Below are 26701 nucleotides of genomic sequence, written 5' to 3' on the forward strand. Positions count from 1 at the left end.
GTTTATTGAAATCTGAACTTTAACTAAGGTGCGACACACCTTAACCGTAGAAATTTTAATTTACTTAGCTTTGACCCCTGTGCGTCGCCTCTTAACCGTCACTAATCGGGACCAAAATTTATATGTTATACTTATGACGCAAAAATTACCGTTTGAAGGGGTGAGACTGGAAAAATATATTTGAATTATAAGCACCACCCTTATAATTATAAGTGAAGCTAATACAGGGGTGTTACAAAATTATTCGAGGCAAGCTTTCTTCGCCTGCACTCGACTCTATGGTAAAACATAGGGGCTATTCCCAAAACGCTATACTGGAATTTTTATACTGATGTGAAGCCAATAGTCACCTATGTTTCTTAGGTTGGTAGATTCACGCATAGAACAGCAAACTGCATCGACTGCTTAGTAGAAATACCTCCTTTGCCTATTCTAATAGAAAGAAAGGCAACACTTGCTGCACTGAGACTCCAAAATATCTCTAAGCTAAAGAGCGGAAACATTACAGGATACAAGAAAGTAGTAAGAAAATTCAAAGGAAATCTTGGTTTGCAACTGTGGGATGCAATGGCCCCAGAATCTAACGGAGTTTCCATTGCGGGTAAAAATCTGTGCATGATTACATGTCCTACAAATCGATTCTGTATTATACATATCGATCGAGGTCCATACAGTTTAAAAAGAATAAATAAAATTAAATTTTTTTACTCAATGAAATTTTAAGTTTGGTTTTTTGTTTGGGATGGCGGTGAAGGTAAAGGCTAGTAAATATATAAATATAGAACTTGCTTCCCATGCTGAAATGATAGATGTAATAAGGATATGACCGTGAACTAATGTATGGGCTAGAATTTGAATATAAATATAAATGTTTATTCATTTTTGTCGAGACCACCGCTTGGTCACATCAGATTGGTTGAGGGCAACAGTGCCACGGTCTGTCTATAAGTGAAGGACTAAAATTTAAAGTAAAATGGTATAACTAATAAAAATGATAGGATAACGTTTATCTTCTGCCAAGCTGCAAAGCAATCAAACACTTTATGGTGAGGCAAGGATGTTGCATACAACACTGACGCTAACAACTGCAGCGACTTTCCGCATAGGCAGTTTGACGACGTCTATATCCAAGTCAAATGTTTAATTATAAATTTTAATCACTTTGCTGCTCTTAGGTCTTTTTTGTTACAAAGTGGGATGAACATAAAATAGTTCTATGTGCAATGCCGCTGTCATTGTTGTCTCCTTTTTTTATATTTTTCTTATAGCAACATATGTATGTATGTTTGTTGCATATTTTGCCAAGTGCAGCACTCACTTACAACTGGCACCACAAGTAAGGGTTTTGAAGTAATAAATTAAGTATATCGATATAGTCAACATTAGAGAAGTTATTTAAATTATGGAATGATATTTTCAAATCAATAAAGAAAATAAATTAATCCGAGTCGTCTCGTATTATTCTCGCTGAAAGAATTTCAAAAATCCGGTAATATTTTGCAACGGAGACCGCAACTTTAACGAGAGAGCGTGAACTTGTAAGACAACAAGACCATGGCGAGCCCCAAATTAGGGATATAAACCTGCGCATCAACTAAGAAAAATTACAAAATATCCAAAATGCATTCCTATCCGAAGGGGTTACCATCGTTTCCTATATTGATGACTGCACGATAATGTCACCAGTTCCTGGCCCATCCATTGAAAAGCTATGCTATAAAATTAACGACTATCTTTCTAGTCTTTCCAGCTTTTGTACCTCGCGAAATTTTGCCCTGTCACGTACCAAATCCTCGGCGACCCTATTTCAAACGTGGACGCAACAAATGTCGCTAATATTGGACATCACGTCGATAGCATTATGCTACCTATTGTTCTATCCACAAAAATAATGGGCGTGACGTTCGATTAGGACCTACATTTTGGAGAGCATGCTCGAAAACAGCAGCAACAAGCCAAACAGTTTTTCTGCTCAAAACCTTTGAGAGGCTGATAGATGTGTACATAAAGTCCAACGCGGATGAAAAGCTGCTCTCCACAACACAGCATGCGTACACCAAAGGCAAGACGGTAGACACCGCATTACATGGAGTGGTAATAAGCATAGAGAAATCCCTGGAATATAAGGAGTATGCTCTAGGAGTCTTCTTGAACATTGCCGGGGCTTTCAATAATGTTTCTAAATGGGCGATTATGGATGGTCTTAATTATATTAAAGAGCATCACGCCTTAATCAGATGGATAGGCTGCATGTTGAATTGCAGGAAGAATGGGGATTGTGTGAGGCCACGAAATCAGTGAACAGGGGCACGCCACAGGGAGGGGTGCTATCACCTCTGCTGTGGACGCTGGTCATAAACCAACTGCTCAGACGATTCGATGAGGGACCCTTAAAACTTACGGCTTACGCAGATGACGTTGCAATTGTCATAAGTGGAAAGTGCCTTCCAACGATTAGCTCTTTGGTGGGTCGGGCGCTTCGGGATATTCATACCTGGGCATCTAATATCGAGTTGAAAGTCAATGCGGAGAAGACGGATATGGTTTTGTTTACAAAGAGGTACTAGGTCCCAAAGTGGAATAGGCCTAAGTTAGGTGGAATGACCTTACAGGAGAAACCTTGTACAAAATATCTAGGAACAATCCTAGACAGTAAGCTGTCATGGAAGCTCAACGTGGAGGAGAGGGTGAAGAAGGCCTCAACGGCACTCTATGCATGTAAAAGGATGCTGGAGTGTACGTGTGGCTTATCGCCCCCTCATTATCATTGGTTTTTTACAGCGATTGTAAGCCCTATTCTTACTATGGAGTTCTTGTTTGGTGGAAAGCCGCACAAAAACAACATACCTCAAAAAATTAGAAGGGGTATGCAGACTATCGATGCTTAGCATTAAGGGAGCCCTGAAAACAACTCCGACGGCTGCACTGCGCGGCGGTATACTGTGCTGATACGGAAATAAGCAGATTCTACAGGCTGCTGGATTACTGTAGCGTTTTTCAAGTGGAAATATTAGCCGTAACCAAAGCAGTAGAAACCCTGGAAGAGAACAGCTTAAGCTGCAACCGTGTTAACTTTTATATTGACAGTCAAGCAGCAATTAAGGCAATCATCTCGCATAGCACAGCATCTAAATGCAGGTTAGAGTGTAAGCAGTCTCTGGATAGAATCGGGACAGGTAGAAGCATACATCTATATTGGGTCGCAGGGCATATGGGAATAGATGGGAATGAATAAGCGGACGAACTAGCTAAAAAGGGCGCATTCCTTGAAGCTTGCTCCGTAGATGTCCCAATTAGATTGCTCGAGATTAAGCGAAGGCGAGAGGTGTACATGGTCGACCAAGCGGAAAAGGCGTGGGTTCAAGCGCGGGGCTGTAAAGTGTCGAAGATTATGCGTAGGTCTTACAACTTTAGACTGACAGAGTTTCTTCTATAATTAAAAAGAGAGGATTGTAGGCTCATGACGGGTATTCTGACTGGACACTGCCTTCTGGCGTCACATGCCTTTAAACTAGGCTTGGTCAGTGATAGCAAATATAGGAAGTACGGGTTGGAGGAGGAAACGATCGGGCACGTTCTGTGCTCGTGCCCTGCACTTGCCAGGCTAAGACTCTAGCTATTGGGAGTGATACAGCTGTCAGATCTAGAAGCAGCAAGTGGTTTAAGTCCTAGGAAGTTTTTTCAGTTTGGTCGTTAAAACAAACTTCTGGTAACACTACGGACTCAATCAGTCTATGTGAGGTACACATGGGCCGGCCAGTTCAACTTAACCGAAGGCAAACAGGCGAAATTTAAAATAGCCACACATATATGTGCACAACAATAAGAAGCAAATATTGCTGACATATACATTAACCTGGGTCGATTTGTATGGACGAAAGTTAACCGATATCGCGTCATAAATTTTTCGATAGGATTTAGGCTCAAGAAAAAAAGTTCCACTATGCATACCCAAACAAATTATTTTTGGGGTTTTGGGGAGTGTTTTGGTCTAAAAATTGGCCCTTTCGCCATTTTTTTCGCAGGCTCGAAAATTATTTTTTTAGGTATGCGTAGTGGAAATTTTTTTTCCTGAACCCAAATCTTAACGAAAAATCGCTGGCGCGATATTGGTTAATAAATCGACCCAGTCTAATATACATACATACGCAAAGAAGGCAACAGTGAATTTGAGATGCAGAGGTATGAGAGAAGTAAATAAGTAACTAATCGAAAACGCCGTTTGAGAAAATTCTAGACCCTTGGAGGAATAGGCACACGAAGCAACAGAGAGTATAAAACCAGCGAAAGCTAAGGAAGAGTAAGTTAGATTTTAAAACGTTATAAAGAAAGTACGTGAATACATTAAATTGTGAAAATGTACTACCGTAGAAGTGTGTTAGTAAAGAGCGTTCTCTGTACAGAACGCTTGCGTTTACTTATTCGATAGTTTAGTGATTCGAACGATAACAGAGAGTCTTAATTACCGAGAATTTCTTAAACTTTGCTACAGTATTTAAGCGATTAGACATGAAGCGGCTTCTCCATGAAATTATGCGAAGTTTCGGTCAATAAGTTGTTCATTTCTAGCAGCCCAGAAAAAATAGAAGGTTTCAACCATTAGTAGCAATAAATTGAATTATAACTACATTTCGCAATTCCAAAGAGCACCAGTTCTAGTGAAAGGAAAAAATTCTATTCAGTTAATTGCCAATTAGTGAAGAAACCAATTTGGCTGATATACGAGTAGTTTATTGTTTCTACGGTAGCGTTATCAATCACAATAACTTTAAAAACAACGGCCTCTAACTTCCTTATCCATATATTTGGAGCTAAGCTGGAGATCCTTGTACACGCGCAAGCACAAAGTTTATTATGAGGAAAAACGTGCCGATGTAATTTAGTTTGTTGCTTCCTGTCTGCTAAACACTTCATAATCTTCTATAAAAGCGCACATCTACTCGCATTAGCCTTTTGAATTGACAAATTGCTAGTTACGGTTCATATCACGCTCTCACAAAGTATGTGTGTTGGTATTTGTAAGTATGTTTACTGTATTTGTATATGCATTATATAGCTTAAGTGGAAGCGCTTTTATACATGAGTTTGATGAAAGGCTTTATAAATTTGTAAAATTATAGCAACAACTTTCTTCTAACGAAAACTACCACAATTACAAAACAACAACATATTAATAATGTCACAGTGATGGCAGCTTTTGGGAGGCACATCAATGTCGGCACCAAAATTGGATTTTTCACGCATCGCACAAAGCATTTTTGGTGTTGTTGTTGGCATGCGCCATCTGGTATGTAGCTTATGGCATTTTGGTGCCTACCAGATTTATAGGTGGGGTGTTGCTAGCTGATTCAATCTATTTCAAAAATTTAATCACTCAAATCTTTCTAATTGCATTGAATCTGGCGACGTGCAAGTGAGTGAATGACGGATAAGAGTAGCTGAAATGACTAAAAGAGTGTCTAGTATGGCACGTGAGTGAATGACTGAGTGCTATGCAAAAGATGCCCCAAATGACTGAACTGCCACAAAAAGTGAAAAAAATATTGTCACACGTATTTCTTGCATTTTTTTCGAAACTTCACACGAACAAGTGTTTATGAATTAATTGCATTGTGCCGATTCCGCCAAATGAAAGTGCAACAATGACTGCAGCTACAATAACACAAATGCTGCATATAATTCTATATGTGCATATGTGTAAAAAAAAAACGATTTTTAAAATGTTTTTCGAGTGTGTGTGTTTCACAGCTATACGAGTTTATAATCGCAATTGTTGTTTATTATTTTTAAATTCCCCTGGCAATTCTCCCAATGTGTTGCATGCAACGTAGATGCATTGAACACATCGTAGATGTAGCCAAGATGAATGGTGTGCGCATTAATTTATTTTTATTGCGATTTCATCACAAATTAATTATAAATTCCGACAAGCGAGTGAACACTTTTTGCAAATGGAAGTATAAAATGTCTGAATGACTTCATATGCAACTTATGTCCATATGTGTGAATGTCGGCCGACAGTTCTATGAGTTAAATTTATTGAGCTTCTATATTGGGCGAAATTTCGACTTCCAAGAGGTGACCATGTTAATAGGTGGACATAGTAAGGCAACCAACAGCGATAGTAAGACGATGGAGGGCGCACCAGTATCGGAAACAGATGTGTGGGAGGTTGATTCTTTGCCACACTCACGATTTCTCCAAGGGTAGTCTTCAGCAACTGCTCACTCCCCGAGGTCGTCGCGTCGTTGGGTCACTTGCTGGACACCACGGTTCCCATGACTGCACGTTTTCGTTACAGAAGGTGGCGTTGTACCAATCGAAAATTTGATGGCCGACCCTTTGGCTGAGGGGAAGTACACCATAAAAGTAGAGCGGAAGTCTCTTTAGTAAAACGTCGTGCGTTTTTATTATTTCCATTATATTTCCATCTGTCCTTTCCCTCATTTCTACGTACATAAGTTCCTACATATTTAATATTTTTCTTCTTCTTAAAACTACTCTTTAAAATCTTTTGCATATTTTTTCCCCCAACTGTCACAATTCCGAACAAACACATCTCCTTTATATCCCCATGGCTAAATACACAACAATATGACTTTCGATAAAAAGCAAAATGATTTATATCGAAGACTTCCATATGGGTGTTCTAGCCTAAGTTTATATAAGCCAAAGAGATTTCTTTTTTTTTTCTACATCAGCAGCCGACAAAAGTAAACATTTAAATAGTGAAATAGTAAAAAAAATAATTGTTTTATTTCGAAATTTTCGATATCGAAAAAATGGGCGTGGTTATTGTCCGATATCGTTCATTTTAAATAGCGATCTGAGATGAATGCCCAGAAATCTACATACCAAATTGCATCAAGATACCTCAAAATTTACTCAAGTTATCGTGTTAACGGACAGACGGACGGACGGACATGGCTCAATCAAATTTTTTTTCGATACTGATGATTTTGATATATGGAAGTCTATATCTATCTCGATTCTTTTATACCTGTACAACCAACCGTTATCCAATCAAAGTTCATATACTCTGTGAGCTCTGCTCAACTGAGTATAAAAATATATAATAACGTGGATAAATGATGAATGAAATTTTCTTTAGAATAGCGCATAATAAATAATAGTTCTAAAATAACGACATATAAATTCATCAATGATACACAATATTTGAAATATGAATTAAAATTAAGCTTAAGCTTATATGGTTAAAATATCTAAGAATAAATAAAAAACAAAAAGAAAAAAAAAAAACAAACGGAACAGGATAGTAATAGTAAAATTTCATTCATAATCACAAGCAGATTTGCATATATACATATATTAATGTCATACCTATAGTAATTTTATAAGAACAATTATATTATTGTCTAACCTAATTAAACTTTATTGAGAATCTTCAACTTTTAGAATTTCATACATTATATATATATCTATATATATAGATATATATGGGGTATTCCATCCCATTTCGACCAATTTTGAACCCGACCCCTTTAGAATTGGCTGAAAGTTTTTCTTCTTTTTCTAGCTTACGAAAGACGTTTTTCAGAATTTCTTCAAATTTTCTCATCCAACTCAAAAAAGTTATGAATTTAAAAAAAAAACACCGTTTTTGTTTTCAAAATGCTGTAAATTTTTCAAAAATTGACTGTTTGGTATCTTTTTTTTTAATTTGTTTTTAAATGTACTTTTCGGAAAAAATACAAAAAAAATTTTAAAGTTTTTTTTTGTAATTTTTCAGTTTTTCGAGATTTTTCGAATTTCGCCATTTTTTTTTTCTTATAAAAAACTTCAATCAAATCTGCAATCATCCCCACTAATCCCGGAGTGGGCCGATTTGTTTTTTTTTTATTTAATTGAAATCCCAAACGGTCAATTTTCGAAAAAGTTATAGCACTTTGAAAACAAAAACGGTGTTTTTTTTAAAAATTCATAACTTTTTTTGAGTTGGGCGAAAAAATTCTGAAAAACGTCTTTCGTAAGCTAGAAAAAGAAGAAAAACTTTCAAAATTGGTCGAAATGGGATGGAATACCCCATATATATCTATATATTTAAACAGAGGTCAATGAAACCCTGCACTATTTTAAATTGAGATATGTCAGGAATTTTGCAAGGCAGAAATCTTAGGGTGCTTCATTCTGTTATGAATTGCTTAAGATTTTTTTTTTTTTGCATATATAAACTTTATTTTACTTTTATTTTAACAAAATGGATTGAGTTATCAGTAAATATTGTAATCAATATGGAATTAAAGTTTTCGTTACTAATTTGGTCTGATATCTGAGGGGAGGTAGGTAATACAAAACTGGCTTAATAAAACGAAAAAGCCATGGAAGGGCGGGTCAAGAGGAGCTGATGGCTTCGTCTGTAGTTCTGCTTAGCTAAGTGGCTGTTGCAAGAGCGGTAAGTTGGCTTACAAAGGGTTATAGATTTGGAGAGGTTTTTCTTGTGTGAAAGGAATTATACTTTTTATCTGTTCAGGTCATATTTTCGCAGTTTATTTCATTGGTTGTTAAAAAGACACCACTAAACTGAAGCTCCGGATATGAGCCAGTGCACATGCCTCGGCCAGTGGACACAAAAAATCTGTGGAATGTGTGAGGGGTGTATATATATATGGTTATATGGGGCATTAGTTTGGCCTGGTAGGACAGGAAACAAAAATTGGACATTAAGTTTTTACGCTGTAAATTCATTTTCCATTGCTCTCGTATAAGTTGTTGTAAGACAGAAAACCTTCGCAGTGGGTTTTTATAAGAACGGGGTGTTAAGCTCTCGCTATTCAGCAAAAAGTTGACTTGATTTGAGAATTGTCAATTGCGGTTCCGTTTAATTAGTATACTATTTTCTTCAAAACCCTTAATTTTGTAATCCTCTGGGCGTTTGAGGATGTTCTTTTTTATTTTCCCCTTGTGATATGCATGCCGTTTTTCTGATCATAATTAACTCCTTTAAAAAACTTTTTTTCACATTTTTCTCGAAAACAAGTGGTTTCTCGTCAAGCTACCATTAAAAAATTGCTGAATTTGGCCAAATTTTAAGTCTCTACTAGTGAAATACGACTCCTTAAATAAAAACTCTCCATCCTTTATGGGATCCTATTGCTCCCTCAAATAATCCGAGCTGATGGTGTTGAACTCCATCAGAATTTCGGAAACGCCTCACTGCGTTATTTGAAACCAAGCGAGATTGAGATAAGGTGAACTCCAATCGGTAGCTGTTTTTGACCTGATGCTATAAAAGTAATTCAAGAAGCAAGTCAAATCTCAAAGAAGAAAGTATCGCCTATAAAAATAATGAATAAATAAAAAGCGGTTGTAATATGAGTCAAAAAGGAAACAGTGAATAAATAAATTCCAAGTAAAAGATTAATCTAACACTTGAATTTAAATAAATTTCAAGCATTTTCATTTCGCCAGCATAAATTTTAGAACATTTTTAATGTTGTTTATGCTGCAGTTAAATTGTGTATGAATTTCAATTGAATATTTACAACAAATAGCTGAATAAGTGAACAGAAATTTGAGATACTGTAAGTGGCACTTAAGCCAAAGCAAGTGTATTGAAGACTAACGAATCTTACGTCAAAAAGTAATAAACCTATATTTACGATATTTAACGTAATAACGGAGAGAAGTTTATTATACGTGCTCGGCATGCGGAAGCATCTACCAATTTTATTATTGTTGTTGTTGCACGTTCTTTAGGCATATCCCTGTATATAATCTGATTGTGTCGCGACAGGCTATGTATTCGTAAATAGATCTACACCATTTTCATATTAAAATCAGAAAACTTTAACTTGAAATAAGAAAACTTCATTTGAAAATCAGAATAGACGAATTAAAATGAGAAATCTTCAGTTTAATGTGAGAAAATTTCATTTGAAAATCTGAATAGTCAATTTAAAATAAGAAAACTTCTGTTTAAAATGAGACACTTTCATTTGAAGATAAGAATAGTCACTTCAAAATAAGAATATTTCATTTCAAAATAGGAAACCTTTATTTGAAAATAAGACAAGTCTCTTGAGAACGAGAATATTTCATTTAAAAATAAGAAACTGTCATTCCACCAATTGAAAATGAGAAAAAAATATAACTATTTTATTATAACTAATTGCCTACAGGCATATTTTCTAAAGCTCCTGCATTTGTATGGAAAGAGGATGAGTGTTGAAACGCTCGTGCACAATCACATCCAGTTATGGTTACTTTAGCTTCGCCCACCAAACTTCCTTAGTAATGCAACCGTTTTTCTGCTAAATATTGGAGCGGTCTTTGGTATGTCGACAAAAAGAATTAAAATTCTTTTCATCGATGAAAAATATCTGTTTCTCTGCTGTTCATGGTTATTGGCTCTGTGTGTGCAGCTTTTCGTGTGTACAATTTATCGTCAAGGTAATTGCTAAACGGTGAACGAGCCAAGGATACGTTGGACTCAGCGCAAATTCTCGTCTGAATTGCAATAAGGGTAATACTGCAGTTCTGCTTCTAACAACTAAACCATGACATCGACCAAGAAGAAGATTTTTTCTTTAAAGAGATGCTGTTGTGCATAGTTGTTTTTATTTAAACTTAAGCACATACGATATTATATTCTCATTTTAAAACACAACTTTCTTATTTTTAAATTAAAGTTTATCAATTTTAAATGTTGTTTTCTCATTTTAAAATGAAGGTTTCTTACTTTGAATTGCCTAATCCGATCTTTAAATGAGTTTTTCTTATTTTGACTCGAAATTTTCTCATTTTCAAGTGAACAATCCAACTTTAAAATGGAAAATTCTCGTTTTTAAATGAAGCTTTCTCATTTTAAGTTAAAAGTCTGATTTTGAATTGAAATTTTCTCATTTTAAACTGAATAAACTGATTTTTAATTGAAGGTTTCTCATTTTAATCTGAAAATGGGGTAGACAGGTTGAATACATCAATTGACTGGTCTTTGTATTCGACTTAAGTTTCCTTTTCAATGTCTTTGGCCCTGAATCTCATTTTGATTCGAGGATATTGAGAATCCAACTGATAACTCTGTGGTATAGTTCAGTACTAACTGTTTCATTGTCTAAGCATTCCAATACGATATGTAGTAGTTTTAATCTGCTACCATTTCGAAAGCTTACGTATAATTGTGTGTGTGCGTGCAATCGAGAATTAATTTTTATATTATTTGTATTTGAATAAAGACCATATCCGGCGAGTGAGTGCGAGCGCGAAATGTTTACATTTAGCATATATTGAGATACACATACATATGTAGATGTTTGTTGGTATTTAATATACTTACATATTCTATTTATGCATATATGTATTTATTAGTGTGTATGTGTATATAATATGTGCACCATGGCGTATGAGCAACTAAATCAATGCATCGCTTACAACCTGGCACTTTTTCCATATCTGACAGTTTGTTGGTGCTGCATACACTAAGTTTGAATTGATGGAAATTGTTGAATCACTTTCATTGTTGGTTTGCTGAGAGCTAAATGTTATTATTACATTTTAGTAAGTACTGGGTAGAGAGAGTTGATGCTGCCAATGAGTATGTGCAAATAACGGGGCAAAAAGTAAGCATGTAATAATTGCAAGTGTTGGAGTCAGGAAACTTTAAATTAAAATGTAATAGGACTTTGCCATGACCCATAGTTCAAAACGATAAAGTCAGTATTACAGATGTACATGAGTCACCACCGATTGCGAACGTTAAGTAGTGGAGCCGGGGGTGGTGGCTTCATATATAAAGTGGAAAGCACCTTGAAGAAACTTCATTATTTCAAGAAATATTATATAATAAATTTAGGCAACACGTCACAGAAAAATAGACAAGGCGACATCTGTTAGAAGTGTACTTCGTAAGTCCCATAAAGAACTTTACTTTGAAACCACAATCTTGAAGTGCCCGTTCTGTTGAGGGGATGCACTCGATCAAATCTCCATCTTGTAGGTGCTTAACTTTTGGCCTTTTCTATTCATTCAGCTTCGTATATTTATATTAATATACATTTAGCACATACTACATTTTAGTTATACTTACATGAAAGATATAGACATTTTATGGCAGGTTCGATAGCCACTTGCTCAAAGGAATTAGGATACGCTCTCAACTAATCTTTATACGAATACGCCGCGCGCAAATTTCTCAATTTTTTTTTACGCATCTTTTGGCCGATTTCGGTGAACTATGCACCATTTTGTAGAAAGAGGGGTTTTTCACTGCATATGGGTTAATATTGGTATATAGGGAGAGTGGCATCTGACAGACTGCAAACTTATGAAAAATCAGAAAGCTCTGAGTGGATAGTGTATGTGATAATGTATGAGTGGAGAAAAGTGGAAGAATTGAAAACGAGGTTGTTATACCTCCTTTAAAACTTTTCATTCCATATCATATTTCTCCCGATTCGCTTAAGTCACACTAATTAAACTTGGCATAGCTGTCAAAGTTTTAACGAAAATTGGGGTATATTGCTATTTCAATAAGTTATTCGCCGGTTCAAAGAAAAACGCAACATAAGTACGAAGGTTGTAAATAATGCACAAAGGGCTGAAATAACAAAAACGATAAAACGTTAAAACAGTTACTTCTGGGAATTCAAATATGGATTGGATGGGAATGACGTTGTGGGAATGAGGTTGAGTCCCATCTCAAATAAAGAGAAATTTGTATATCCCATGTCTAGAAATCTCTACACAAGCTTTAATTTTGATATTCCTTATCTAATATCTTCGACCTTATGGCAAAAATCACTAAGTCCCAAATTATTTAATGAATTTTGCCTGTCACAAAAAAGATCGTCACATGACTTGCTGATTAAATCCTAAGTAAGCAACCAGCTATACATCTGAAGTGGACTTAGTGAGGTTCGCCTGTAAAGATTGTTCTGTTTTGAGAATGTTTGCTGTTATTAACTCAAAAATTCCGAAATGGGCTTAGCGCCTTTTGCTTCTACGCAGGAGATTTATTGAATTTGTTGAATTTTTGATGGCGGGTGGTATTGGTTTTTCATAAATCGGTTCCTATTTATTAGGTTGAAATGGGGATGTTTGTAATATTACCCCAACGCCGATGTCTCTTGTCTTAATGTAAGGATGTGACAAAGGTTTTTGGAGTATTGATCAAGTGGGAGGGAGTTCTTTGACAGAAAAAATTACGCTGTCCTAGACTGAAAAAATGTGCAGTTTTACATTAGCTCTTATCAAGATGTTTTTAATAGTAATTTTCTTTCATATAATTTTAACCATTTTTGAATGTACTCAATGACTGCCCAAATCATTTGCAAATGTTATTTTGAACTATAAAGGTCTGGTTACAGCGCCCGTGGAAAAGATCGCGTAAGAGGAATTGGGGGCGATCTCGCATTTATCACTCATTGCACTGTGCAATCTATGGACCCTGATATCGGCCGCAGGACAGTGTCTGGAGCGTCAAGGCATAAATAATTGTCCCATAAGTTGATCCATATCCAGAAATTTTAACATCAACATATCCCCGATTACCTGCCGCTTCAGTGGATACAGTGCTGGTATAAGTACCTTAATCAATGGCTGCATTCTTTTAGGCGATTTGAATGCCAGCCACAATCTGTGGCGTTTCAATACGCAAGCGGGCAGCAGAGATGAGATGTTGTTGGACCAAATAAATGACACGACGCTCAGCACGGTGAACGAGAGGAATTTATGATAGCCTGCAAGTCATAACCATCATTCACACAAGATTTGTCAGCTGTGACAACTGGAAGCCGATGTTACCAGTTGCATCCGACCACTTCCCCATACTCCTTTCGCTGGAGCGATCCCCCGAAATCATCACGCATCAGCGCTGCAGTTTAAATAAATAAAGAGGACAGGAGTTATCGAAATAGACAAGCTGAGGAGCAAATCGAACTAATTTGCTTTGAACACTTTCAATTCTTGCCCATTGATTGAAGTTAAATGGGATCCCAAATGACAGCCTAAATTAAATTGCACTAAATAACTATAGAAAATTACCGTAGTGGATGGATCTCTAAAGTTCGTCGCGTACCGCCATAAGAAAGCTAAATTAACATAGGCCTTGGGCTCACAACTATTATTATTCGAAGCAACAGCTATACCTAAAGTAAAGTATTTTGCCGATAGAGTACTCATAGAAAAGGAAATATACCTTAGAAAATCTCATATGGCAGCATTTACCAATATACTTGCAAGAGAAATGCATCCCATGCCCATGTGATTCATCTATAGAGCTTTAAGTCATTTGCATTAATATTTGATTTGCTTTAGATATTTATTATTTTGATTGCTTTAGATATAAACCCACGCCATTGATAATGTTGTAAAGGGGTCGATATAGACTTGAATCCCAACATCAATATTATCAGTATCGGAAAAGATTTTAATTTGGTCAGTTCGGGTTTTCTGTCCGTCCGCCGTTGACATTTCTGATAACATCTGCCCTGAGAACCAACACCAGGCTCTCCAAATGCAACCCTAGCAATTTACCTACTTTACAAAGCATTATGTTCAAAACATTACTCAACATAAACACTACATCCACTGAATACACAACGGGGTTTCTCATAACGCAATGGGATATTTCATATTATAAGGTATTTAGAATGTAGCTATAAAACTGGTTTATCTGCCCTCCTAAAAAGCTGAGGTTTTCCTGATAGAGGGTATTGAATATAAGTCGACTTTATGCTTAATTATTTTATATTTGACAATGAACGTTGTCAATATGGTAATGACAATTTTCTCCAATATTCTTTTAATAACAAGTAATATCTCTATGGGATGGTAGTTTTTGGAGTATATTCTGAACTTGCTTTATATATAGACCTTACTACCGAGACTTTAAGGGCGGGTATGACACCATACTATTTATATGCTGAGGATAACGAGCTAAACTCTCAGCTTTTATTTTAGGTCTCTAAGCCTAATGCCATCAAAACCCGGACTTTTGAAGTAATCGAGCCTAATTATTGCATTGTAGATCTCTTCTTTACTAATCTGAAATACATATATCGAGTTTGGTGTCTTAAATTCGGATATGCTCATTGTTCTAAAATGACAGACAAGTATTGCACGTTTTCGCAAACGTATGTGTCTTGCACCAGTATTATTGAAATATTTCATAATATAGTCGTTCAAGTTATTCTCCTTAGGGAGACACGCGTCACTCTAGCACAACTTGGATCTGGTTTCTGCAAACCAGTCCAGAAACAATCTCGAGATACCATGCCATAATACCACGTCTCTTTGGTCAAAGGTGACTGAGGCTTTCCTATCTCTGGCTGCTATGTTAAGCTTCCATGAACGCTTGCTGTCAGGTATAATGCAAACGTATTTAGCCCACTCTGTTGTGACAACCCTGCCGAACAAAATTCTGTTGATAAATGGGATCTGAAAAGATTCGGTCTCCAATCGACTGCAGTCGGCAGGATATTATTTAAAGCCGCTTCAATGTCAGAATGGCATTCTATAAGTGTAACAACTGTATTTTAAATTATAGTTTTCCAAGTTTATTTGTGGAAAATCAACTTAACCCCGGGTATAACATATGAAAACGAGAATATGATGTCCCTACTGCATACACACATACATTAAAATTGTTGGTAATAGCCTATATAACATTGTAATTTCCGATGGCCTGTTGCTGTTTGTTGACTGACTTAAATGTGCAAATTGTTTATGAAAGCTCACGTTCAATTCACCAAAGCCACTAACAGCTGCCAAGCGCAGAATTTAAGAATATGACCGGAAGTGCTGTTAGTACTGGATTTAGAGGAAATGGTAAAGAAAATAAATTATATGGAAGAGTGATGTCTTTTGATGTTTTGTTGATATTTGCTTGATCTGATGCAAAGGTGCACAAACACATAAACACAGAGATACTTACTTCATTTCATAAGTTCTTGTATATACATGTGTTTATATATATATTTAGCATGTATGTGTGTCTGTATATATGTAATACAAATATGTGCATTCACCATTTGGCTCGCTGTGTTTGCTCAGCTTTTCGAATAAGTGTCAATAATATCACAGTATGTGCGGGTATGTATGTATGCATGTATGTAGGTTTGAATTTGTTTGTATGCTTTGACACTAATGAGCTACCAGTGGCGGCAATAACAAAAACTGTAACAGTTTGCTTCACACACGGTTGCCAACAGGTGGTGCTGGTGTCCATATTGCCAGTTAGCTTCCAATTATGAGCACTTCAGCTGTAAATTCGAGTCCCGTTGACAATATTGCTCTACACAATTAGATGTATTCGTATACAAACAAACTACAAAGCAAATATGGATGCTTGCATGTACATATGTACATATGTATATGCGATCTCCTACATTGATGGAGAACAAGGACTTGCTAACACTTTTGTGATACTGGGCGTATGAGTAATTATTTTGCACTTTCAGCTTGAATTTCCTGCAGACAAATAAAATACATACGTGCATGTATATATGTGAATGAATTAATAATTATACTTACACACATATTTATAGTCAAAATTTACGTCCACTACCACGCCCACTTCCACATATTTAATACGCAATTTTAAGGCAATTACTTGAAAGTCATTGATTTCAAATTTTCACAAATGTGAGCCTGCACTCGATAAAGGCTGAATAAATTTTCGCACAGCTAACGACATTTACATGTTTTCACCTATTTACATACATATGTATATGTGCTTATGTAAAGTAAATATGAATTTGATTGCATTGTAATTTAAAAATATTTGCCAAGATATTCTTGATTTGCATATTCTTGTTGAATGGCTCAATATTTTCGAATTCATTTTATTCATTCGGTAACGAATTGGTTATTAACTATTACATATGCTAAGGAACTAATAACTATCTTGCATTTGTGGAGTTATAGATCAAAACGCAACATTTATATAATTTGAGAAATGTTACCTTTTAATGTAGATCCCTTCGACTTGCAGATATCTAAAATTTGCAACCAAGTCTTCATTACGTTCACTTGAAACCATCAGTTAGGACTATTTGTCACTAGTTTCCACTTAAAATATAGATTTAAACTTTTTTTATACTCAGCGTGCTTTGCACACAGAGTATACTAACTTTGATTGGATAATGGTTGGTTGTACAGGTATATAGGAGTCAAGATAGATATAGACTTCCATATATCAAAATCATCAGTATCGAAAAAAAAAATTGATTGCGCAATGTCCCTCCGTCCGACCGTCCGTCTATCCGTCTGTCCTTTAACATGATAACTTGAGTAAGTATTGAGATATATTCACCAAATTTGGTACTCGAGCTTATCTAGACTCAGAATAGATTGGTATTGAAAATTAGCGAAATCGGATGATAACCACGCCCACTTTTTATATATATAACATTTTGGAAAACACAAAAAACCTGATTATTTAGTAAATAATACACCTAGAATGTTGAAATTTGACGTGTGGACTGATATTGAGACTCTTAATAAAACTATGAAAAAAAATTTTAAAATGGGCGTGGCACCGCCCACTTGTGACAAAATCAATTTTACAAATATTATTAATCATATAAAAAATCTTTAAACCTATCGTAACAAAATTCGGCAGAGAGGTTGCCTTTACTATAAGGAATGCTTTGAAGAAAACTTAACGAAATCGGTTAAGGACCACGCCCACTTTTATATAAAAGATTTCTCAAAGGGTCGTGGACGAATAAAATAAGCCATATCTTTGCAAAAAAGAGCTTTGTATCAATAGAATTTTACTTTCTAAGTTGAATTATAACAATAAATTTGAAAACACTAACATTTTTGAAATTGGGTGTGGCACCGCCCCTTTTATGAGTAAACAATTTTCTATGTTTCGGGAGCCATAACTCGCAGAAAAATTTACATATCGTGTAGTGTTACGTGGAATTCACCTCACTTCGCATGCGCTTAACGTTACAAATATTCATACAAACAAACGTTCATATTTAACTGACCTAGATAACCACCATGAGTTCATTCGCATTTGCCAAATCGCCCAATATATTGATTCGTCATACAAATCAGCTTACGCGCGGATCATATTGACAATATGTAGGTCAATACAATGATACCATCATCAGTTATGAGGATTTGAGCAAATTAAAAACGAAGTTAACGGCAAATAAAGTTAAACAACATGCTGACCAGCAACAAGGCGTCGTAAAAGTTTAAGCATGACTGGCCGCATAAAAGCATAAGCGAAGTGGAATAAGGAGATCTTGGCTGACAGCGAAAATCCGCAGCAAAACAACATTCTGACTGGCAGCAAGGAGTCCTAAATTTTTAAGTATAATTAAAATTTTTTAGAATCAATTGAGCGGCCTTAGAGACGCTAAGCTATGAGCAAAAACTTCGTTTTTGCTTAGGATTTTTTTTTTATATTGTAGGATGAACAAAGTTTTTTACAAAAAGTTTGATGTCAGCCTTGAAAACCAAAAATCTTAGAAACAAATTTTATACAATAGCTTCTATAATGTTAATTAAATAAGGAAAAATTAAATTAACAAAATTCTTCTTAGATCTTTATAATGTCAAATGAATTAGGGAAAAATAATAAAAGTAAATTGGAATGATTACATAAAAACCAAGAAAATTTTGTTGAAGTCTAAACTTAGTAGACGTTTTCATGGAAAATTTTTTTTACTCATAGAAGCAGGAAGATAATTATATTTCAAAATGTCCTGGTGGACACAGATTTCACACGGCATAATGACAGCATTAGCCGGATATGAATTAGGAAAGGAAAATTCAGGAAACTCAGAAAATAAAGAAACAGAAAGTAGAATATTAAAATATGAACCACCAACTTCCCCAGAAACAAAAGCTGCGCCAAACATTCAAGATGTTTGGCTAGCAGTTTTAATCTGCGTTATCATGCTTTTAGTCATTACAATAGCCACTATATTCAAAAATTATATTAAAGTTAAATATAGGCAGTTAAAAAATGCTCAAGCACGCATTTAATTTTCAAAGCACTCTAAACTCTTAAGACCAAACCCAAAGCTGAGGAAGAGCAACAAATAATCAAAATAATAACTCTTGAAACTCCCCACTCAACATTAAAGGCAGACTCACTAACCCTGCCAAAGTTCAATAGCAAATCAACATTTGCATAATTTCTTTGAATGCTACTGACACAGATGGTCATGAAGCAATAGGAAATTCTAGGACAGTGGAAATATGCTAAAACTAAAGAAAAAAAAAATACTAAAAACCCAGCCAAATAAGAACAACAAAAAATGAAGAAAAAGTCACAAAGAGAACATATAAAAATATATGTGAAGCGCTATATAAATTTGCAACAATGAGACATGTCGCGCTCGTTTTCATCTTTGGATAGAAAAATTGTAGCGCAGAAAAATTGTCAAGCAACCAGATTATTGAGGAAGTTATTGACTTAGGAAAATATTCGACCAGGCATACAAGAAATGCCGGCAATGCAGGCCTTGAACTTTATAAGGAAAAACACAGTTGGTCTGAGGGACAAATTGGTGAAAAGTAATTGAATATATACTCGAGTAGGCAAATTTAAAATAATAAAAGTTGGTACCCAAGTTCTCTAAGATCAAACAATTGCACAAACCCAAAAGGTTGTGAAAGTGACAAATCCCGGTTAAAAATTAAATAATTCTTCATTAATATCATGACCATTCTGTCTTGGTGGCCTCCGCAGAAATCGCATGACGTAAAAGATCAAAAATATATTGCTGCAAAATACGAAAAAGTATAAAGATATGAAAATTTTTGCATTCATTGTACCTCCCGTTTACCCATTAATTAAAACTACTTTGCTCTTCCGTCAATCACAACCCCTAAATTTTTTTTTTCGCATAATTAATAACAGATTTCTTACTTTATGTGTCCTTAATTTAGTAAAACTCGATAAACAATGAAAATGGTTGTTTAATAAAAATGGTTAATACAAAAAACATTCAACTTTAGTTAGTAGAAATATCACATTAAATAAATAATTATAAATTTACTAGCACGGATCTCATCTAGGAAAACTTCGCTATTGGAGAGGTCATAATTTTACATATTAGGAAAAATACGTTTACTTTAATCCCCAATAGATTAGAAAATAGTAATAGCAAATAGTTTTACTTTAACCAATATACAAAATAAAGAATTAACAGTCCATAAGAAGAGGCTTAACCCAATATAAAAAATATGCTAATACCCCGCATAATTTAACAAAAAAAAAAAAAAACAGTTTCAACAATAGCATTCCACTTTACTCGCCATTCAAAAGTAAGGACAACACAAATATTAAAATAAAAATGAGAAACTATTGGATTTTTTGCGACCTGTGTTCTTGCAAATATTTGGCGATTCTGCTGGCTCAAGGTCTCTTTAAATAAAACACATAGTAGTGTAACCGAAATATATCGGAAAGAAAAAAACCTATGTGTTTTATTTAAAGAGACCTTGAGCCAGCAGAATCGCCAAATATAAAAATGAGAAAGCAAAAACAAAAAAAAATTAAAAATTCATATTGTTATCAAGTTACCATTAATTCACAAACGTTAATTTGTAAACACAGACCGAATTTTAGGTGAGTCGACGCACTTAAAGGTCGGCTGTGCAAAACAAATTTCAATGTGTAACATTACTCATCATTATAAATACACAAAAAAATAGCAAAAGTCAGCATATTATAAAAAAAAGCGAGAGTCAGCATAACGGGCACTGTATGTAAGGCAAATGCAAACGAATAAAAGCAACAAGAAAGCACATAAGCAAAAAATTCACTACTTATAATAGTAAGTTACCACTATGACATAAAGTACAACTGAATGCAAAAGATTGAAATTTGGTAACACGCAAGCAAGTTGACTGGGTTATTTATACTAAAATGAAACAACACGGCACACTCATAACAGTGACATTAGAGTGACCTCCTATAATTAAGCACAAAATTATATACGCTCACTTAAAAGTCCGATGGTGTAGTGTTGCGTGGAAACACCTCAATTCGAATGCGCTTAACGTTACAAATATACATACAAACAAAAGTTCATATTTAGCTGACCCAGATAGCCACCATGAGTTCACTCGCATTTGCCAAATCGCCCAATATATTGATTCGTCATACCAATCAGCTTACGCGCGGATCATATTGACAATATGTAGGTTAGGTTAGGTTAAAGTAGCTGCCTCCGCTGTTCGAGCGGAGACTCACGTAGGCCGTTGTGGCCCGTTGTGCTACCACGCGGAGCCCCTATTTCCTGTTACCCTACTTTTCGAAGAAGAAGAAAGTTTAGACCCCAGTGAGGCTAAACCAGTGCGTTTGCCTAATGAAACGCAAGATGTCGTTTCGGTTTATAGATTCAAGCTCCGCAAGGCACCTAAAGGAGTATCTGTGGAGGCATTGGTACCGGGTTTTTGACAGTGGGGGACAGTGGCACAGATAGTGCTCTACGCTTTCTATACCTTCCTTGTCCCTACAGCTGCGGCAGAAGTCATTTGTCTGCAGGCCCATACAGGCACCGTGAGTGCCCATGAGACAGTGACCTGTAAGAAGGCCTACTAGTGGGCTTATAGAGATACGGTTTAACAATATCACCATTTGCGATCTCTTGCCTGATCCGTGAAAAGAGATCGCAGGCAGTGTTTGCAAGTGTTTAGAGGAGGGCTGGCTCAACCCGCGGAGGTTATTGTTTGCAGGTTGGTGCCTTCCCTAGCTAGCTCATCCGCAGCGCAGTTTTCCGAGATGTCACAGTGGCCAGGAACCCATATTATGCTTAGATTGCAATTTTCAGCTAGTTTTTTGAGGGTTTCTCTGCACTTCAATGCCACTAGTGACGAGGTGTTACTGCATTGCAGGGATTTTATGGCAGCTTGGCTGTCAGAGAAAATTGACATAGAATTGGTCACCTGCAGGTTAGCAAGATAGAGGGCTTGACAATATGTAGGTCAATACAATAATTTGCTGACAAACCATTATTCATTATTAAGTCATGCACTTTTAGTATGTAAACATTCATGTAAGTATGTATGTGTAGGTTAAGAACTTTTGTATAAATAGAAAAGAATTTCGTTAATAAAAGATGCATCGCATTTCAACTCTATACATAGGCGTTTAAAAAACCTTTTCGTTCCAATTTATTACAATCGTAACAAAATTGGGTACACATATTTTCCTTATAGCAGAAAATATTTCTAAAAAAATGGACGAGATCGGTTAAAAATCACGCCCGCTTTTATATAAAAGATTTATAAAAGGGTCGTGGACGAATAAAATAAGCTATAACTTAGCAAATAAAGAACTTTGTATTAGTAGAATTTTACTTTCTAAATTGAATTGTAACATTAAATTGGAAAGTACTAAAATTTTTGAAAATGGGTGTGGCACCGCCCCTTTTATGACTAAGCAATTTTCTATGTTTCGGGCGCCATAACTCGAAGAAAAATCTACATATCGTAACAAAATTGGGTATATATATTTGCCTTATAGTAGGAAATATTTCTAGTAAAAATGGACGGGATCGGTTTAAGACCACAGCAGCTTAGATATAAAACAAGTTCAAAAGGGTCGTAGACTAGAATAATAAGCTATAACTTAGCAAAAAATAGTTTTGAGTTAATGATATTTCACTTATCAAATTTTATTGTAAGAGGAAATCTGGAGAAATTTTTTTTAAACGGGCGCTGCCACGTGTTATGTAGAAAAGTAATTTATCTGAAATGAAATGTACAATTGAGGCTCACGCTGAGTATATAATGTTCGGTTACACCTAAAAGTAGACACCTTTACTTGTTTACTAAGGTATTAATCACCCAACTAGCAAGGTCGCTAATCTGGAGGTTATATAATTTTTCCAACAATTTGATTTTTCCCTATTTGTATGGAGTTTCATATTAAAGCGACACAATTACATCCTGGTCGCACCAAAGCGTAACATTTACATTTTTTAATAGCTTTTGATGGCTAAAGGGACGTAGTAATTTAAAATACAAGTAACCCTTTTGCTTTTTGCTTACTTACTTTTTTGCAATCTTGCTCAATATAAAAAAAAAAACAACTTTCGTTTGGTATTAATGGTATGGTAAACTTTGTAAATATTCTCGAAACTACGTATTGTTACGAATATTAGCAACACTAAGGGGTAGTGCCATCCCTAAGCCGATGCTAAGCAGTGCCTTGTATGCGCATCCATAAATCAATCATTATGTATCTACATAACCGAATCAATCATTATGTCTACACATATGTACATACACGCAGCTGAGAAGCAACGCACAAACACATGCATATATCTAAGATACTCCCGAGAGTATGCAATGAGAGAAGCTATAAAATCGTGCAGTTGTAGTTACAGCTGAGAAATTTGATAGTTGATGGCCAACTAGTAGATTCTGGAAATAGAAGCGCCTAGAAGATGCGAACGAGGACATCGGAGAGTATAAAAGGCAATAACAGTAGAGGCACAATAATTCAGTTTTGATTGAGACGCTATCTGGCGAGCAATAGCAGTATTATTTATTGCGAAGTACTTTAATAAAGGCCATTTTTCCATTATTAAAAATTAGAGTTATTTATTCAACAGTTTAGTGATTCGAACTTAGTAGAAGATTGCAAATAAGGGGAATTGCAAGTAAATTTGTTACAATTGGTCTCAGAAGAGGAATTCTTGAATAAATTCCGATGATTAGGAATACAACTTGGGCATGGCAAAGTTGAGTGAATTGAGGATCCAGAAGCTGAAAAAGGAGTTGGAGACCCGTGGATTAAATACAACCGGCAATAAGATCGAACTTCAAGCACGGGTACGAGAGGTAATGGAGTCTCAAGGAATTGATGTGGACGAGTTTGTCTTTTATCCTGATGGGGACGAGACAACAACAAAAATTGAAGAGAAAAACGAAACATCGCAGACAGTTACGAGCACAGACTAGAACATGGTTTTGGCTGCAATATCTGCACAAAACATCGACAGTGACATCAATGTCGTCGCAAATGTCAGAAATGTCGACACAGATTACATCCAAGATAGAAACTCAGCTGGAATCGCAGGAGAACCGTATTACAGCGAAGATTGAAGAAAAAAGGCACGTATAACAGAAATGTCATCACAAATATCCACAAATCCGTGATCCACAAATATGTCATCACAGCTGGAAGAACAGGGGACACGCATAACAATACAACTAGAAGCACAAGAGGCGCGTATATCATCAAAACTCGAGACGCGCATGGACGAAAAAATAATGTAGTTTGAAGAAAAATTCGAGGCAGAGGTGGATGCTTTGAGAGGTCGTATACAGGAGTTGCAATTAAATCGCCCAGCTTTTTCAGCAAGGAATCCAAAGGTAAAAACACCATCCTTTGACGGTTCTGTTCCTTTCCAGGTCTTTAAGCTACAGTTTGACAAGACTGCAGCAGTGAACAATTTGAATGCTGAAGATAAAGGTGCTGCACTCTTCGTAACATTGAAAGGACCAGCTGCCGAAATCTTACAGACTATTCCAGAGTACGAACGGAACAGTTATGACGCATTAATGAGTGCCCTAGAGAGGCGATACGGAAGCGAACACAGGAAGCAGATACACCAAATAGAGTTGCAAAACCGTTACCAAAAAGCTAATGAGACTTTGCAAGTGTTTGCTTCGGATGTTGAAAGGTTGGCTCATTTGGCAAATGCGGACGCACCCGTAGAATACACTGAGAGGGTCAAAATCCAGAGTTTTATAAATGGCATACGGGACGTCGAGACGAAGCGAGCCACATACGCAAACCCAAAGCCAACATTTGCAGAAACGGTATCACATGCATTGACTCAGGAAACTGCCTCACTATTGAGTAAACCAGCATACAAAGCTCATCGTGTGGAAGTGGGTAGACACAATTTTGGAAACACTGAAGGGATCACAACAGAAAAATGCCGGAGCTATTAAATATTTCAAGTGCGGCAACCCAGGCCATATTGCACGACATTGCAGCACCGGTCCCAATAGCTCCAACAATGTGGGTGGCCGTATTCGCAGAGCTGAAGGAGATGAGCCAATCTCCAAGTCCACTCAATCGTTAAACTAAAGCGAGTCAGCCGCAAGGGGCGACAGCTGGCGCCCTCAATTGAATGCCCCATAATCTCTATCTCACAAATTGGAAGAAGGTCAAACAATCTTACTGTCGGAGGACATGTGTATGGAAAGGAACTTTGACTGACTGTAGATACGGGTGCATCTCATTCCATCATTCGAGCGGATTTAGTCAACAAGAAAATAAGACCATTGCATGGAGCAAGATTGCGTACAGCCACTGGAGAAGACACCACGGTTTTAGGAGAAGTATTATGTGAAGTCGCAATTGGGAACGTCAAGGTAATACACAATTTTATAGTGGCAGAGATTTTTGATGAAATCATAATTGGAGTGGACTTCTTAATCGACAAAGGCATCAAGATTGACATGCAAAGCAAGACGATGAGATATAAGAACATGGATGTGCCACTTAATTTCGGCTACGAGAGAGGCTACAGCAGTAAACGAGTGCTGGTGGAAGAGGTCAGCAAATACCACCAAAATCAGAAGCAGTCATCTGGGCACAGGTTGATGGAGATTGTGGGACAAACAAATTGTGGGTTGTCGAAGCAGCAAACAAATCAACACCAAACATACTTGTAGAAAAAACCCTGGCTATGACAAAACAAGATGGACGTATTCCGGTAAGAGTACTCAATGAGTTCAAGCCACCACTCAAACTGAAAAAAGAGCTATATCGGGAAGATGCCAAGAGGCTGAAGTAGTTATTAACTGTGAACAGCTCCAGGAACACGCTTCAACTAGCAAGACTGATCTTTCAAATGACATCACGGCATGGATGTATGGGCTAGATCAAGATTATCAGAGAAAGACGAAGCAACTGCTCCTAAAGTACGCAAACATATTTGACCAGGATGGTTCCAAACCAGGCCGCACCAATACTATGAAATATCAAATTGACACTGGAGACGCGAGGCATCTGCACTGCGAACGAAAAGATATAGGCTGTAAGGGGTTGGCCAAGACTAAAGAACCTATATGAATTGAGAAGTTTCCTTGGGCTGTGCACATATTACCGCCGATTTGTACCAAATTTTTCCAGCGTAGCCCATAGCCTTCATGAGCTTACAAGAAAAAATAAAGCTTTTGAATGGAAGAAGGAGCAAGAAGTGGCTTTCCAAAGATTGAAGGAGCGGTTGTGCACTGCCCAATATTAGCATATCCGATTCCAGGAGCAACATTTATTCTAGATACAGATGCGAGTTGATATGCTATAGGAGGCGTTTTATCACAACTGGTCGATGGACAGGAGAAGTTAGTTGCATATTACAGCAGTTCGATTGGAAAACCAGAGAGGAACTACTGCGTTACGCGGAGAGAGCTGTTGGCATTGGTAGAGTGCATTACAAATTTTTACAAATACCTCTATGGCCAGCGATTCCGTGTCAGGATAGATCAAGCATAGTTGAAATGGCTTCTGCAGTTCCGTAATCCGCAAGGACAATTGGCACGGTGGATCGTGCGACTACAAAGCTATGACTTTTCTATTGAGTATCGAAAAGTTAGTACCCAATGAAATGCTAATGCAATGTCACGAAGACCATGTAGTTTGGAATGCAAGCACTGCTCAAAGGCCGAGGCTAAAGAAGACGTTATAGATGTCCGGCTAATGACTATAACATGTACGGATGAATGGGACAAGGAACAACTAAGG

The 26701-nt window shown here is 36.4% G+C and overlaps 1 protein-coding gene across 4 annotated transcripts in view; it reads left to right on the plus strand.

Annotated features, from left to right (window-relative positions):
• The window catches only part of Rbp6 (RNA-binding protein 6), a 1756398-nt gene that overhangs the window by 525836 nt on the left and 1203861 nt on the right, over window positions 1-26701 (plus strand). Inside the window, exon 1 of one of the 4 annotated variants that reach the window (XM_067788146.1) lies at window positions 15206-15210. The exons of the other annotated variants lie outside the window; for them this stretch is intronic. The gene's annotated coding sequence lies outside the window, so the exon portion shown is untranslated. Of the gene's footprint in view, window positions 1-15205; window positions 15211-26701 lie in introns of those variants that run through there. 4 annotated transcript variants of the gene reach the window in all.

Source organism: Eurosta solidaginis, chromosome 5, assembly GCF_040869045.1.
Source record: "Eurosta solidaginis isolate ZX-2024a chromosome 5, ASM4086904v1, whole genome shotgun sequence".
NCBI classification, from domain to species: Eukaryota; Metazoa; Arthropoda; class Insecta; order Diptera; family Tephritidae; genus Eurosta; species Eurosta solidaginis.